Consider the following 12,179-nt stretch of genomic DNA (forward strand, 5'->3'; position numbering starts at 1 on the left):
GGTCTAATGTGAGTGCAATGTGCTATATATGTCCATTAGGTTCATCTGATCAAACGTGTAGTATAAGACCAACATTTCATTGTTGATTTTCTGTCTGGATGTTCTATCCATTGTTGAAAGTGGGGTACTGAAGTCCTCTACATTTTTTTTCCCAAATGAGTGAGAATGTTACTGGGAGTGGGATTAAAGTTTAAGGAAAGTAAACCATGAAATGTCAGAACCAAAAAGGACCTCGGAGAGTATCTAGCCCAAAGCCCTTATTTTACAGATACAGAAGCTAATGCTTAGAGAAAAGAACAAATTTGCTCAGGTCACCAAGTCAAATAGAATTTGGTTGAATTCATGCAATATACATTTATTGAATGCTGACTTTATGCCAGGAAGACCTTATGCTAGGTGTTGGAAGTACATTGGAGAACAGGCAGACATAGGCCCTGACCTCACTGAGTTTGTTTTTTAATTGAGCTATACTTGACATATAATATTTTATTCGTTTCACATGTACAACATAATGATTTGATATATGTATATATTGCAAAATCATCACCACAATAAGTCTAGTTAACATCCATAACCACACATAGTTACTCATTTTTCTTTTCATGAGAACTTTTAAGATCTACTCTCTTAGCAACTTTCATATATACAGTACAGTTTACAGCTTTTTAGTTTGCTGTGGTCCCACTTGTTTATTTTTGCTTTTGTTGCCTTTGATTTTGATGTCGAATGCAAAAAACATCACCAAGACCAATGTTAAGCTGCTTACCACCTATGTTTTCCTCTGGTAGTTTTATAGTTTCAGGTCTTACATTCGAGCCTTTAATCCATTTTGAGTTGAGTTTTTTGTATAGTGTTATACAGTTGGTACAGTTCCACTCTTTTGCATGTGGCTGTCTAGTTTTCCAAGCACCATTTATTGAAGAGACTGCCCTTTCCCCACTGTACATTCTCAGTTCCTTTGTATTAAATTAATTGACAACATGCATAAACTCCCCTAATATTACTGTACTGCTGTGTATTTCTCCCTACAAATCTGTTAATATTTGCTTTATATATTTAGGTATTTATATATTTATGTTGGGTACATAAATATTTACAATTGTTATAACTTTTTAATAAACTGACACTTCTATCATTATATAATGACCATCTTTGTCTCTTATTATAGTGACTGAAAGCCTGTTTTGTTTGAGATAAATATGGCAACCTCTGCTTTATTTTGGTTTCCATTTGCGTAGAATATCTTTTCCCATTCCTTCACTTTCAGTCTATGTGTGCCCTTAAAGCTGAGGTGAGTCTCTTTGTAGGCAGCATTAGTTAGTTGGGACATGTTTTTTAATTTATTCAGCTAATTTACGTCTTCTGATTGGATAATTGAGTCCATTTACATTTAAAGTAATTATTGATAAGTATGGACTCACTATTGCCATTTTGTTCATTGTATTCTGAATATTTTGTAATTCCTTTGTTCCCTCTCTTCCTCTGTGATTTTCTGTAGTAGTATGCTTAGATTCTTTTCTCTTTCTCTTTTGTGTGTCTACCATAGGTTTTTTGCTTTGCGGTCACCATGAGGCTTACATAAAACATCTCATAGTTAAAACAGTCTGTTTTAAGCTGATAACAACTTAACTTCAAACACATACTAAAGCTCTACATTTTTATTCTCCCCCCCCAGCCAACATTTTGTTTTTGATATCACAATTTACATCTTTTTACCTTGTGTATCCATTAACAAATAATTATAGTTATTTTTAATACTTTTATCTTTTAACCTTCTTACTATATTTATAAATGAGTTACCTACCACCATTACAACATTAGAGCATTCTGAATTTAACTATATATTTTACCTCACAAATTTTAGTATGTTGTGTTTTTATTACCATTTATCTCAAAATACTTCCTAATTTCCCATTTTATTTCATCATTGACCCATGAGTTATTTAAGAGTGTGTTACTTAGTTTACAAATATTTGGAGATTTTCCACACATTATTCTTGTATTGACTTCTAATTTAATTCTCCTGAGCTCAAAAACATACTTTGTATGACTTGAATCTATTTAAATTTGAGACATTTTAGAACACAGAACATGGTCTAACTTGGTAAATGTTCCAGGTACATTTGAAGAAACATGTGCATTCAGTTGTTTTTAGGCTGAGGGATCTACAAATGTCAATTAAATCAAGATTATTGATAGTGTTGTCTTCTACACTTACTGATTTCCTGTCTATTTATGTATCAATTTTTGAGTAAGGGCTGTTGAAATCTCCAAATACAGCTACTAAATATAATTATTGATTTGTTCTGTTATCCTTTCTGTTCTATCAGCCTTTGCTTCACATATTTTTTATTTACATGATTAGATGCATAAATGTGTAGGATTATTAGGTTTCCTTGATGAATTCACCCCTTTATCATTTTGAAATCACCCTTTTTGTCCTTAGTAATATTCTCTGATCTAAAACCTATTTTGTCTGATTAATATACTCCAGATGTCTTTTGATTAGTATTAGCATGGCATATTTTTTTGATCCTTTTACTTTTAACCTATCTGCATCTTTATATCTAAAAATATGTTTATTGAGGGGAGTACACAGTTGGGTTTTGCATTTTTATCCAATCTGACAATCTCCATAAGACCACTAAACTCTACCTGAGGAATCCCTCTCTTCTCCATGGCTTGGATACTCTCTCCTGGCAGTAAGCTGAAGTGATTGTGGGACTCACCTTGTTTGTTTACTCTCTCTCTAGAGATAACTGTTCTTTGTTGACTGATGCACAATGTCTTGAAAATCATTGTTTTATACATTTTACCCTTGTTGCTTTTTTAGGTGGTAGGATAAATCTGATTCCTATATCTTCATCTTGGCTGGAAGCAGGAATATTAATGCTTCACTCTTAATGTTATAGCACCTACAACCTTCTTCAAAGGAACGTTCTCAGGTTACTAGAACCACTTCTCATGGAGAGCTGAAAGTGCCTGGAAGTTTACAAATCCCTGGAGCAGCCAGTAGGCAGTGACTGGTTCAGGAGTATGAAAGCCTTTTCCTTTGCCTCTAGGTGGGATAAATTCTTTCTTTGTAATTTATGGTCTAGAGCTCCCTGGCACCAGGTTGAGCTGAAATCATACCCTTGCTTTTCTTATTCTCCTTTCTGGTCCTTCCTTCCTCACTCCCTAACTAGTTTCATATCAGAGCATATTTCTAATAAATCACTTGAATGTGAATCCATATTTCAGTGTCAACTTTTGGAGAATATACAACCAAAAATTAACTTGCATTTTAAAATTTCTCTTCTGTAAAATGTCTCCTTGATTGGTCTATCTTGCTTTTGCTCCCATATTTTTTTGAATTGTTCACTTGCCCAAAAGAACTTTCGAATAAAAGTGTTGAGCTGAATAGATATTTAGAATATATCCAATCACACTCCCTCATTTAATAAATGAAGCAATTGAGGCTCAGGATGTTAAATAAATAACTAATCCATGTTTCCATACTCTAAGGACAATTGAGGCAAGCTCAAAATCAGGTTTTCCTGATTTGGGTTTATTCAGGTAAAACATGCTCTTAACTTCATTGTAATCAGGTTTTACTAGCTGTTGGATAGTATGTTGCAAACCTTTACTTATGAATATTGGCAGATATGAATGTTTATGCAAACTTTTTCTGCAGGTGCACGTTTGTACTTGTACCAGTTTGACTGCCTTCCTCATTTTATGATCTGTGAACATTAACCCTTGGTAAAGGGTAAAGTGAATACTTGCATTTAAGAAAATCTTTTAAATTTAAATCTAAAACCAAAAACTAATCATATTCACATCTCTTTCTCTCCTCTTCTCTCTCTCTCTCTCTCCCCCTCTGCCCCACTTCCCTTTTCTTCCCTCAATCATAGGCAATATGAATTTGAAGTAAAAATCACAGAGTCTTCAATAACTTACTAGTGTGCAGTGACCCTATAGAGTGCTGTGGTCTTGGGACTGGTGGCCATGTTGAACTTTAAGCAAAGAGAAGAAATGAAGCTACTTCTGGATTCCATATTTCATCTTTTTCAATTTATTCTTATTTTGTAACACATCCTTCAGTACTTTCTTAATTTTACTTCCTGGTAGATTTCCTCAATTTTATCTTCCAACTCCTGTTGGCTTTATTTCTGCCTGCCACCATATTTTTACTTTCCAATATCTCTTTTTTATTCTCCAAAAGTTCCACTTTTAGATAGACTTCTGTTCCTGTTTCATGTATTCAGTATCTTCTCTTGTTTCTTTGAAGAAATTCTTATAGTGGATATTTTAAATTATTATTATTATGTTCCCTACACTATTTTCTGTAAGTTCTTTTTATCTACTAGTTTCTTTTTGTCTCTTTCATGTTAGATACTCTCTGTATCTTAGAATGAGGCATAAAAATACTGATTTGCAACTCTGTGTGCCTAGGTGGGACTTATTTATTTATATTAGGGTGATATTGACTGGTAGGCTTAACATTAGAGTAGGGTTTCTCATCTTTGGCACTACTGACATTTTGGATCAGAAAATTATGTAGGGAAGCAGTGAGGGAGGTAGAGGATGTGCTTTCCTGCGCATTGTAAGATGTTTAGTAGCATCCCTGGCCCTTATCCAAAAGATGCCAGTAGCACAACTCTCTTCTACTTTCCCCAGTTGTTTACAATAAAAAATTTCTCCAGATATTGCCAAATGGCCCCTAGGGGCAAAATCATCCCTAGTTAATAACCACTGTCTTAGGGTGATGAGAGTCTTGAGAGTTTCTTGGAGAGAAATTCTCCAGTTTTCTGCTTTCAGAGTGAGGAGTATGAACCTGGTTATCAGCATTCAGAAGCCATGCGGCTGAATGGATCTGGCCATCTCACTATTCAATTTGGAAACTCTGACCTAATCTCTGTGGTAGGCAGAATAATGGTCTCTCAAAGATGTCCACATCCTAATCCTGGGAACCTGTGAATATGTTCTGTTACATAGTAGAGGAGAATTAAGATTGCAGATAAAATTAAGGTTGATAATCAGTTGACCTTAAAATGGGGAGATTATTCTGGATTATACAACTGGATTTAAATATGAAAGAGGAAGGCAGCAGAAGCAATGTCAGAATGATGCAATGTAAGAAAGAGTTGACTGGCCATTGCTGGCTTTGAAGATAGGAAGGGGCCATGAGCCAAAAACACAGGCAGCCTTTAGAAGCTGGGAAAGACCAGAAGATTCTCCCCTAGAGCTTCCAGAAAAGAATTCAACCTGGCTGACTCTCTATATCTTAGAATGTCAACCCTGCTGATTTCAACCCAGTGAGACCCACTTTGGACTTCCGACCCCCAGATCTGTAAGATAATAAATATGTGTCCTTTTAAACCACTAAATTTCTGACAATTTGTTACAGCAGCCTTATGAAACTAATACAGTCTCATTACTTTACCATTTACCCTCAGCTCTGCCTGGTATTCTCAAGTCCAAAACCAACCTAGGACAATCTCTCCCAGCATGAATCAACAAGTCCTACCTGTCTTTCATCAACGTTGAAGAGGGGCAGTCTCCAGGCTCCTGGGCTGGGGAAGGGATCTAGGGAGCAAACTGTTGCTTAAGCATATTTTCAACCAATCCTCTACTTCAAATTCCCCCCACCCCTGCCCAATACCCAAAGACTATTTAGAGGTACCTTATGCCTCCAATTCCTGAAGTTTTGCAGGATTCTGCGGAAGAGATAGACTTTTTGACTTCCAACCTTATTTTCCCAACCAATTATGCAATCTTGCTAATTTTCACAAGCTACACTCTAGAGCAGGGGTTAAATCCAGGCTGTCACTTGTTTATATAATTTTATTGGAACACAGCCACCCCATTCATTGACTACTCTTTATATCTGCTTTTGTGCTACAATGTTAGAGTTGAATAGCTGAAACAGAAACAATCTGGCCCACAAACCCTAAAATACTTAATCTCTGATCCTTTATGGAAAAATCTGCTGACACCTGCTACAGAAAATAACCTTATTACTAAGTGTTGAGGTCATGGTGTCCTCAGGTACCTAAAACTTTTGTTACTTCTATCAAAGGCATTCTTTTTATTGTTCCCTCAACCTTTTGTTATCCTGCAGATAGCAATCTTTGGTCATGGTTAAAAAGGAAAGTCTCTAAACCAATCTCCTTTGTAATCTCCTATACTCAGTCACACTTGCTCCCTTTTCTGTGCTACTACCTGAGTTATTCTAATTACAGTACTTAATGCAGTTTGATTCATATAACACTTACTAGTTGTGATACCCCTGGGATCTAGCAAGTGTTGTCCCTGAGTAGATATTTCCTCAATAAGCATTTAGTAAACACTTTCTAAGTGTCTGTGCTAGACACTAGAGATACAAAGATGAATATGGCAACTTGTGATTAATATAGTCTATTTAATTAGGTACAAAAATAGAAAAGAAGCTGAGCACCAGAGGCTGAGCCCATGTCCCTGCAACAACTGCAGCAGGATCACTGTAAGTATCAATACTTGGATAACACCCCAGACCTACTCAATCAGAATCTCTGGAGGTAAGGTCCAGTAATCTCTGGAGGTGAGGTCCAGTATAAACTTCAGGTTATACTTAAGCAGGGAAGTTGTAGAATCACTCCATCAGCAGATAGAAAAGACTGTTTCTAAATGTGTATCATGAGAGAGTAAGAACAAATCTCATATGATCTCTCTTAACACAAACCAATTTTTGTCAAAATGTGATCTTGTGTTGCTCACTTCCTCCATCCAAATGATTAGTAGACGTATTTAACTGGGAATCTGGACATTGCTCCCATCTCTTACTAAATTTGTCTTTTTTCACCATTGTAACCCTTTACCTGGCACAGTTCCTGGCATATAGTAATTATCATGAATTTGTGTTCAACTGTTGAATATCCAAAGTAAAACCTCTCCAAGTTGTCCTAGTATGTAGAAATAGGAGTTTTTCCCATTTTAAAACTGGAATGGTATGAGGATCATTTGAGTACAAGAAAGATAACACACCCAGACAAATGTCTGGTCAATCCACATCTTGTTTTCCTCCCTCTAGAAATGCTTCCTTCAAACTCTCAGGGCCACTGCCCTTGTGGGGAATATCAACACCCCCTCAAGGCTGAGCTAGACCAAGTGGACTAGTGGAAAGGTCAGGCATTATGGATTCTTCTTCATTGTAATCTCTTTCTAGAGGCTTTAGTCCGCAGAGCCATGGAGTACATTTAAAAAAGGATTACCTACCTCTGAGGATGACAGACTCTCAAGTTATCTACAATGAGAGGTGTATAACAATGGACGCTTGCTGTACCTGACACAGATCTACCCCTCCCACTAGAACTCTGAATTATTTTGCTGGAGGCTACAACATTCTGAGCAGTTTGTTGGGAGTTGACGGGAGGTGGGGATAACTCACCTGGTACAAGCTTAGCAGAGCTGAGCCGCTGCAGCTTGTTGGGCTAGCCTTTGATGCAGACTGGTTGGACGGGTTCTGGATCTAAAGAAGAACCGGTCTGACTGGCCTGTTGTGCCAACATATTCTGGTGTGATTCCATGTTCCACAGACGGTAGAAACCTGCCCAGCCAGTTAAATGAAAGGCATATTAGGTTATCCACTGCACGCCTTATATAGCTTAGATGCAGCAGAACTCTTCCACATAGCAGTAGTGTCTAGCAAACTCTAGCGTGGTCCACAGAGGTGTCTCCCACTGATTTGCTGTGTAAGTTCATAGCTTCAGGGAAAATCAGCAGTGAAACACCTTCTGCTTTTGGCCAAGAGCAGAAGTTTTCTAAACAAATGGAAGGGTAAGTTAATATACTTTTTGTCTTTCTCTATTTTCTATGCACTTTTAGAAGTTTAAGTTCAGAAATGATGTTTAAGAAGATATCTATTTTTAACATGGTAATACCTGCATTATATCTTTTATATAAAGCTGGTTAGATATTGTTTTATAATACTTGCATATATGTTCATTGATTTGTTTGGATAAAGGTTATTTGATATATAATCACTTTTGCTATACTTTTTGTAAGTTGGGCATGGCTATGGTCATTAAGAAAGCTGGGTTGAATAATTTTGCTAAATATATTTCACCTATTAATGTAATGTTGCATCTTAAGCTGTCTACTTCTTTGATAATATACTATTATGTTTTACAGGCTGTTGCTATATGGTAACATTTTATATGGCAAATCTAATTGTGGATAAAATAATTGCCTTTTTAAGGCATTAAAAAAAATAGTGCTGGCCTGCTTGGTGATCCTCAGCACATTAAAAGAACAATTCACAGCAAGAAGTGAGGAGTGTGAAAAACAAAGATTGTGGAATCTGGTAACTGATTAACTATTGGAGCTCAAAAGCACTTGCTGAGCTGAATAGAAAGGAATGAAGACAGGTTTTGTCATGCCTATTAGGTCTGAAAACCTTTTTAGGTTAAAGAACATTTGGATCTTCCTTTAATTTATATTATATTTTAAAATAATTCTTTTACCTCTCTTTTTCATTGATCCAATTAATTTATTTTAGTAATTTGTGTCACTTAAAATGAAAGTTATAAATCCCTTTAGATTTATTTTGGCATACCCTTAGTTATTAATATTAGGAACTGAATGTACACACCTTCTGGGCATTCAATCTAACATAACAGCTGACACAGGAACTTTACCTGGGAATTAAAAATTGCTTTTTAAAACAGATTTATACTAAATACTTTCCCTTCAAGGACTATCTGTAGGCCATCATATGACTTGCCTTGATATGAGCAAGACTGATGCATCCTTTTCATTGGCCCTTTAGAGTCTTCACTTTGTCATTACGTTCAGACTCAAAGGCTTAAGAGTTTCTTCAGGATGTTAATAAAGAGTTTTTAAAAAGTGAGAATAAATGTTCAGATGAGATTTCAGTTTTTGCAGGGAAACCTTTTGGATGCTTGCCTACTCCAAGGCAATTCTGCATAAAACTTCTGATATTCAGCTGAATTTCTAAAAAGCTATGTAATGTTGAACCTCCAAAAGGAATGTGCTGATTCAGCAAACCAAAAATTAATTTTATTCAGCATAAACTCTATTTGGACAATTTTTGGAGAATATGGACCAAAATTTTTAGTTAGTTGAATTTTTCTCTTTTCAGTTAGTTTTCAGGCTAAATATATGTCAATAGAGTATAGTTTTAGTGGTTCTGGTAACTATATTATATATAGTAACTTAAAATTTTTAAATCTTACTATGTTTAAAATACAGGGCTTACTCTTCAAAGATTAACTTAATTTGGGATTCCAACTTATTTATTAAGTGGTTTTTATGTTTATGGTTTTGAGGAAAGCTATTTAGGAACTAGATATATATTTCATATAAAATTTGTGGGTAAAATTTCAAGTCTAACTCTACATTTTGGGGGAGGAGTCAACAGTTTTCACTTAATGGATTTTTAGTTTCAAATATATGAAAGTCCTATTAAATACGACTTTTATGTATTTTCCATATATTGATTCCTTTAAAATATTGATACATTGTGATGTTTTGATGAAAATTAAGGATATATGGATTTACCTATCAAATTAGGAGTCTGTGTTTGTACGTGTGTGTGTATGTATTTTATATAGCCCTGCATTATCTGAGGGCCCAGGTCAAAAATTGTTCTAGTCATTTAAAAATCTTTTTATTCTCTAAGTCTAGTTAGGGATGCATTCCTTTGTCTTTATTCCTGGCAACAGTTTCACACAATGACTCTTTTTGTCAACCATGCTAGCTTTCTTTACAACTATAACTTCTTTCCTTCCTGAATATATTCATGTGTTTCCTACCAAAAGCACTTAGAATCATGACATTTTTGAGCTAGAAGGACTCTTTAAGAATAACTAATGAATTCAACTTCTCACTTTTTAGTTGAATGAAAAGCCCCAAAACGTAGCTAAATCACTATTATACAATCTAAGGGTAGAGATGGTACCAAAACATCCCAGCTTCCTGATAGCAGCCCAGACGAATATTTGTTTCACTGCTCTACATTGATTCTTCTGACTACTACGTGAAATCTGTTCTGTGAGTTCTAAAGGATTTGTAAAAAGGTAAAATTGTGTTGTATAAGTTATTTTAAGGAATATTTACTGAACCAAGAAATTATTTGCTTTTATATTTTAATCTATATAATTATTGCCCCCAAACTTTTTTGGTATAGTGGCCGAACTTATGGGGTTGCCATTGGCAATGAAGATGACGACCATTTCAAAACCTAATCTCTTAGTGCCATCACAAAATTGTAAATCAAAATCATAAGAGTACCTCATATTTCTTCATATTTGCCCAGATTATTTGTGGATCCTGCTGTCATTTTCTGACTTATTATTGCTTTAAACTGTCTCAACTGTTTATTTTCTTAGCATGTATGTATTCTTGTATTGTTTTAATCACTCTTATATGGATATAGTTTAGGATTTGCCTAAGAAGGTTGTACTTCTAAAATTTGGTTAGAATTGAGATGAAAATTTCAATAAGGTTATGAAGCCCAGAATCGAAGGACTCAAAACCCATCTTAGAGGGGACAAAACCTGTTATTTAAAGCGTGAGATCTTAATAGAGTGCTTTGAGCACAAGTGCTCAAAAATGCTTTAAATGTTTTTAACTTAAGAAATTCCAAGGCAATAGGACCATAGAAAGCTTGAGAACCAAAGGCTCAGAATTTTCAATTCTGATTCTTAGAGCTAAAAATTAATTCTACTAAGCCCCTTCTCTTTTTACAGGTAAAATCTTACCAGAGGGATGTTTCTAAATTTGGTAAGTTTAGTTCAGTTCAAGTGGACTCTGGAAAATAATTACTTCCATTTGTTTCTTGTCTTTACAATCAAGAGAAAAGGTAGTATATTGAAAAACATATGGGTTTTTGAGCCAAACTGAGATGGGTTTGAATACTGACTCTGCTACAAGCTAGTTTACCCTTGGGAATTATTTAACACTGAGTTCTCTTTTCTCCAACTGTAAATTAAGGAAACAAATACCATTCTCTAAGAGTTGTTGGCAAGATCAAATGAGATATTCTGTGTAAACACCTAGCAGAGTTTCTAGAACATAGTAGGTGTAGCACGTCAATATTCTTCCCCCCTCTTTAATATATAAATTTCAACAAATAGCTTGAGTAAGAGAAGTCAAAGCTTAACTTAGAATATACATTTTCTATTGGTCAGAGATAAAATTAAATCAGCAACCTTGGAAAGCATTAAGATTTAATATTGGAAAACATTTTAATCTTATTAAATTAAAAAAATTAGAAACCCATATAATTGAATCAAATTAAAGAATCACTTCAAAGATGCCTTTGTTAAACGTATTCTGAGAGCAATATACCAAGGTGATTAAAAGGCTTAATTTTAAAAAATTCAAATTTCAATCATCTATACCAAAGGAAGGAATTGTGACATAGTCCAAATTATACCTTGCTTGTGCCTAGTATCTGAGTTTTTCAAAGGCATTTTACATCTATTTATATCTATTGTATTATTTCACACATCAGATTAGTTGGCCAAGGATTTCTATATGCTCTAAGGATTGTGCTTTCTACTACCGATTGAATTATTTCTTCAGGGCTCTAGAGTATGTTTTTTCCTCCAAAAGATTCTCTTAGGAATTAATTTACTGTAGGTCAATACGAAATTATATTACATTCCCTTGATAGTAAATAATGATAGGAAGAGTGAATCCAAAATTGGATGTAAGAAGATAGAATAGGATTTAACATGTTCTAAAGATATTAAATTAGCCTCAGACTGATAAATTGATTAGGAGATGGAGCCAATAAGCAAAGTTCACACGTGAGATATTCATGAAATGCATGTCATCAGCCAGAAGGGAGCTCAGAAGAGTGTGACAAAACATTTTAAGAGCTTATCTAACGAAAGCTGGGTCAATTGACACATCTTCCAATGTGTGAAGAAAGAACAGGAAAGAGGCTAGACTTCATATTAGAACCAACAAACAGATCCACTTCTAACACAAGCTGATCTTATTGAGCTCTTGCAGTCAACTTTAATTTCCTGAAAGATGTTTAACTGTTGTACAAATAAGCGTTATGTGAATAATATAATTTGTATTTGTATCCATGGTAAATGCATTGTTTTTCTCTTAAACTGAAAAGCGTGTATGTAGATGGTATACCTAAAGACAAAAGTACCACTTCACCAATTTAGCCCACTAAT

General features: G+C 34.9%; 1 long non-coding RNA gene across 2 annotated transcripts in view; it reads right to left on the reverse strand.

The window, feature by feature from the left end:
• LOC141276187 (uncharacterized) overlaps positions 1 to 12,179 on the reverse strand; it is a 449,573-nt gene that overhangs the window by 427,220 nt on the left and 10,174 nt on the right. For both annotated transcript variants that reach the window (XR_012325351.1, XR_012325350.1), the window contains exon 2: positions 7,409 to 7,567. This is a non-coding gene — a long non-coding RNA (uncharacterized lncRNA). The remainder of the gene's footprint in view (positions 1 to 7,408; positions 7,568 to 12,179) is intronic.

The sequence above is a fragment of the Tursiops truncatus genome, chromosome 13 (genome assembly GCF_011762595.2).
Source record: "Tursiops truncatus isolate mTurTru1 chromosome 13, mTurTru1.mat.Y, whole genome shotgun sequence".
Lineage (NCBI taxonomy): Eukaryota > Metazoa > Chordata > Mammalia > Artiodactyla > Delphinidae > Tursiops > Tursiops truncatus.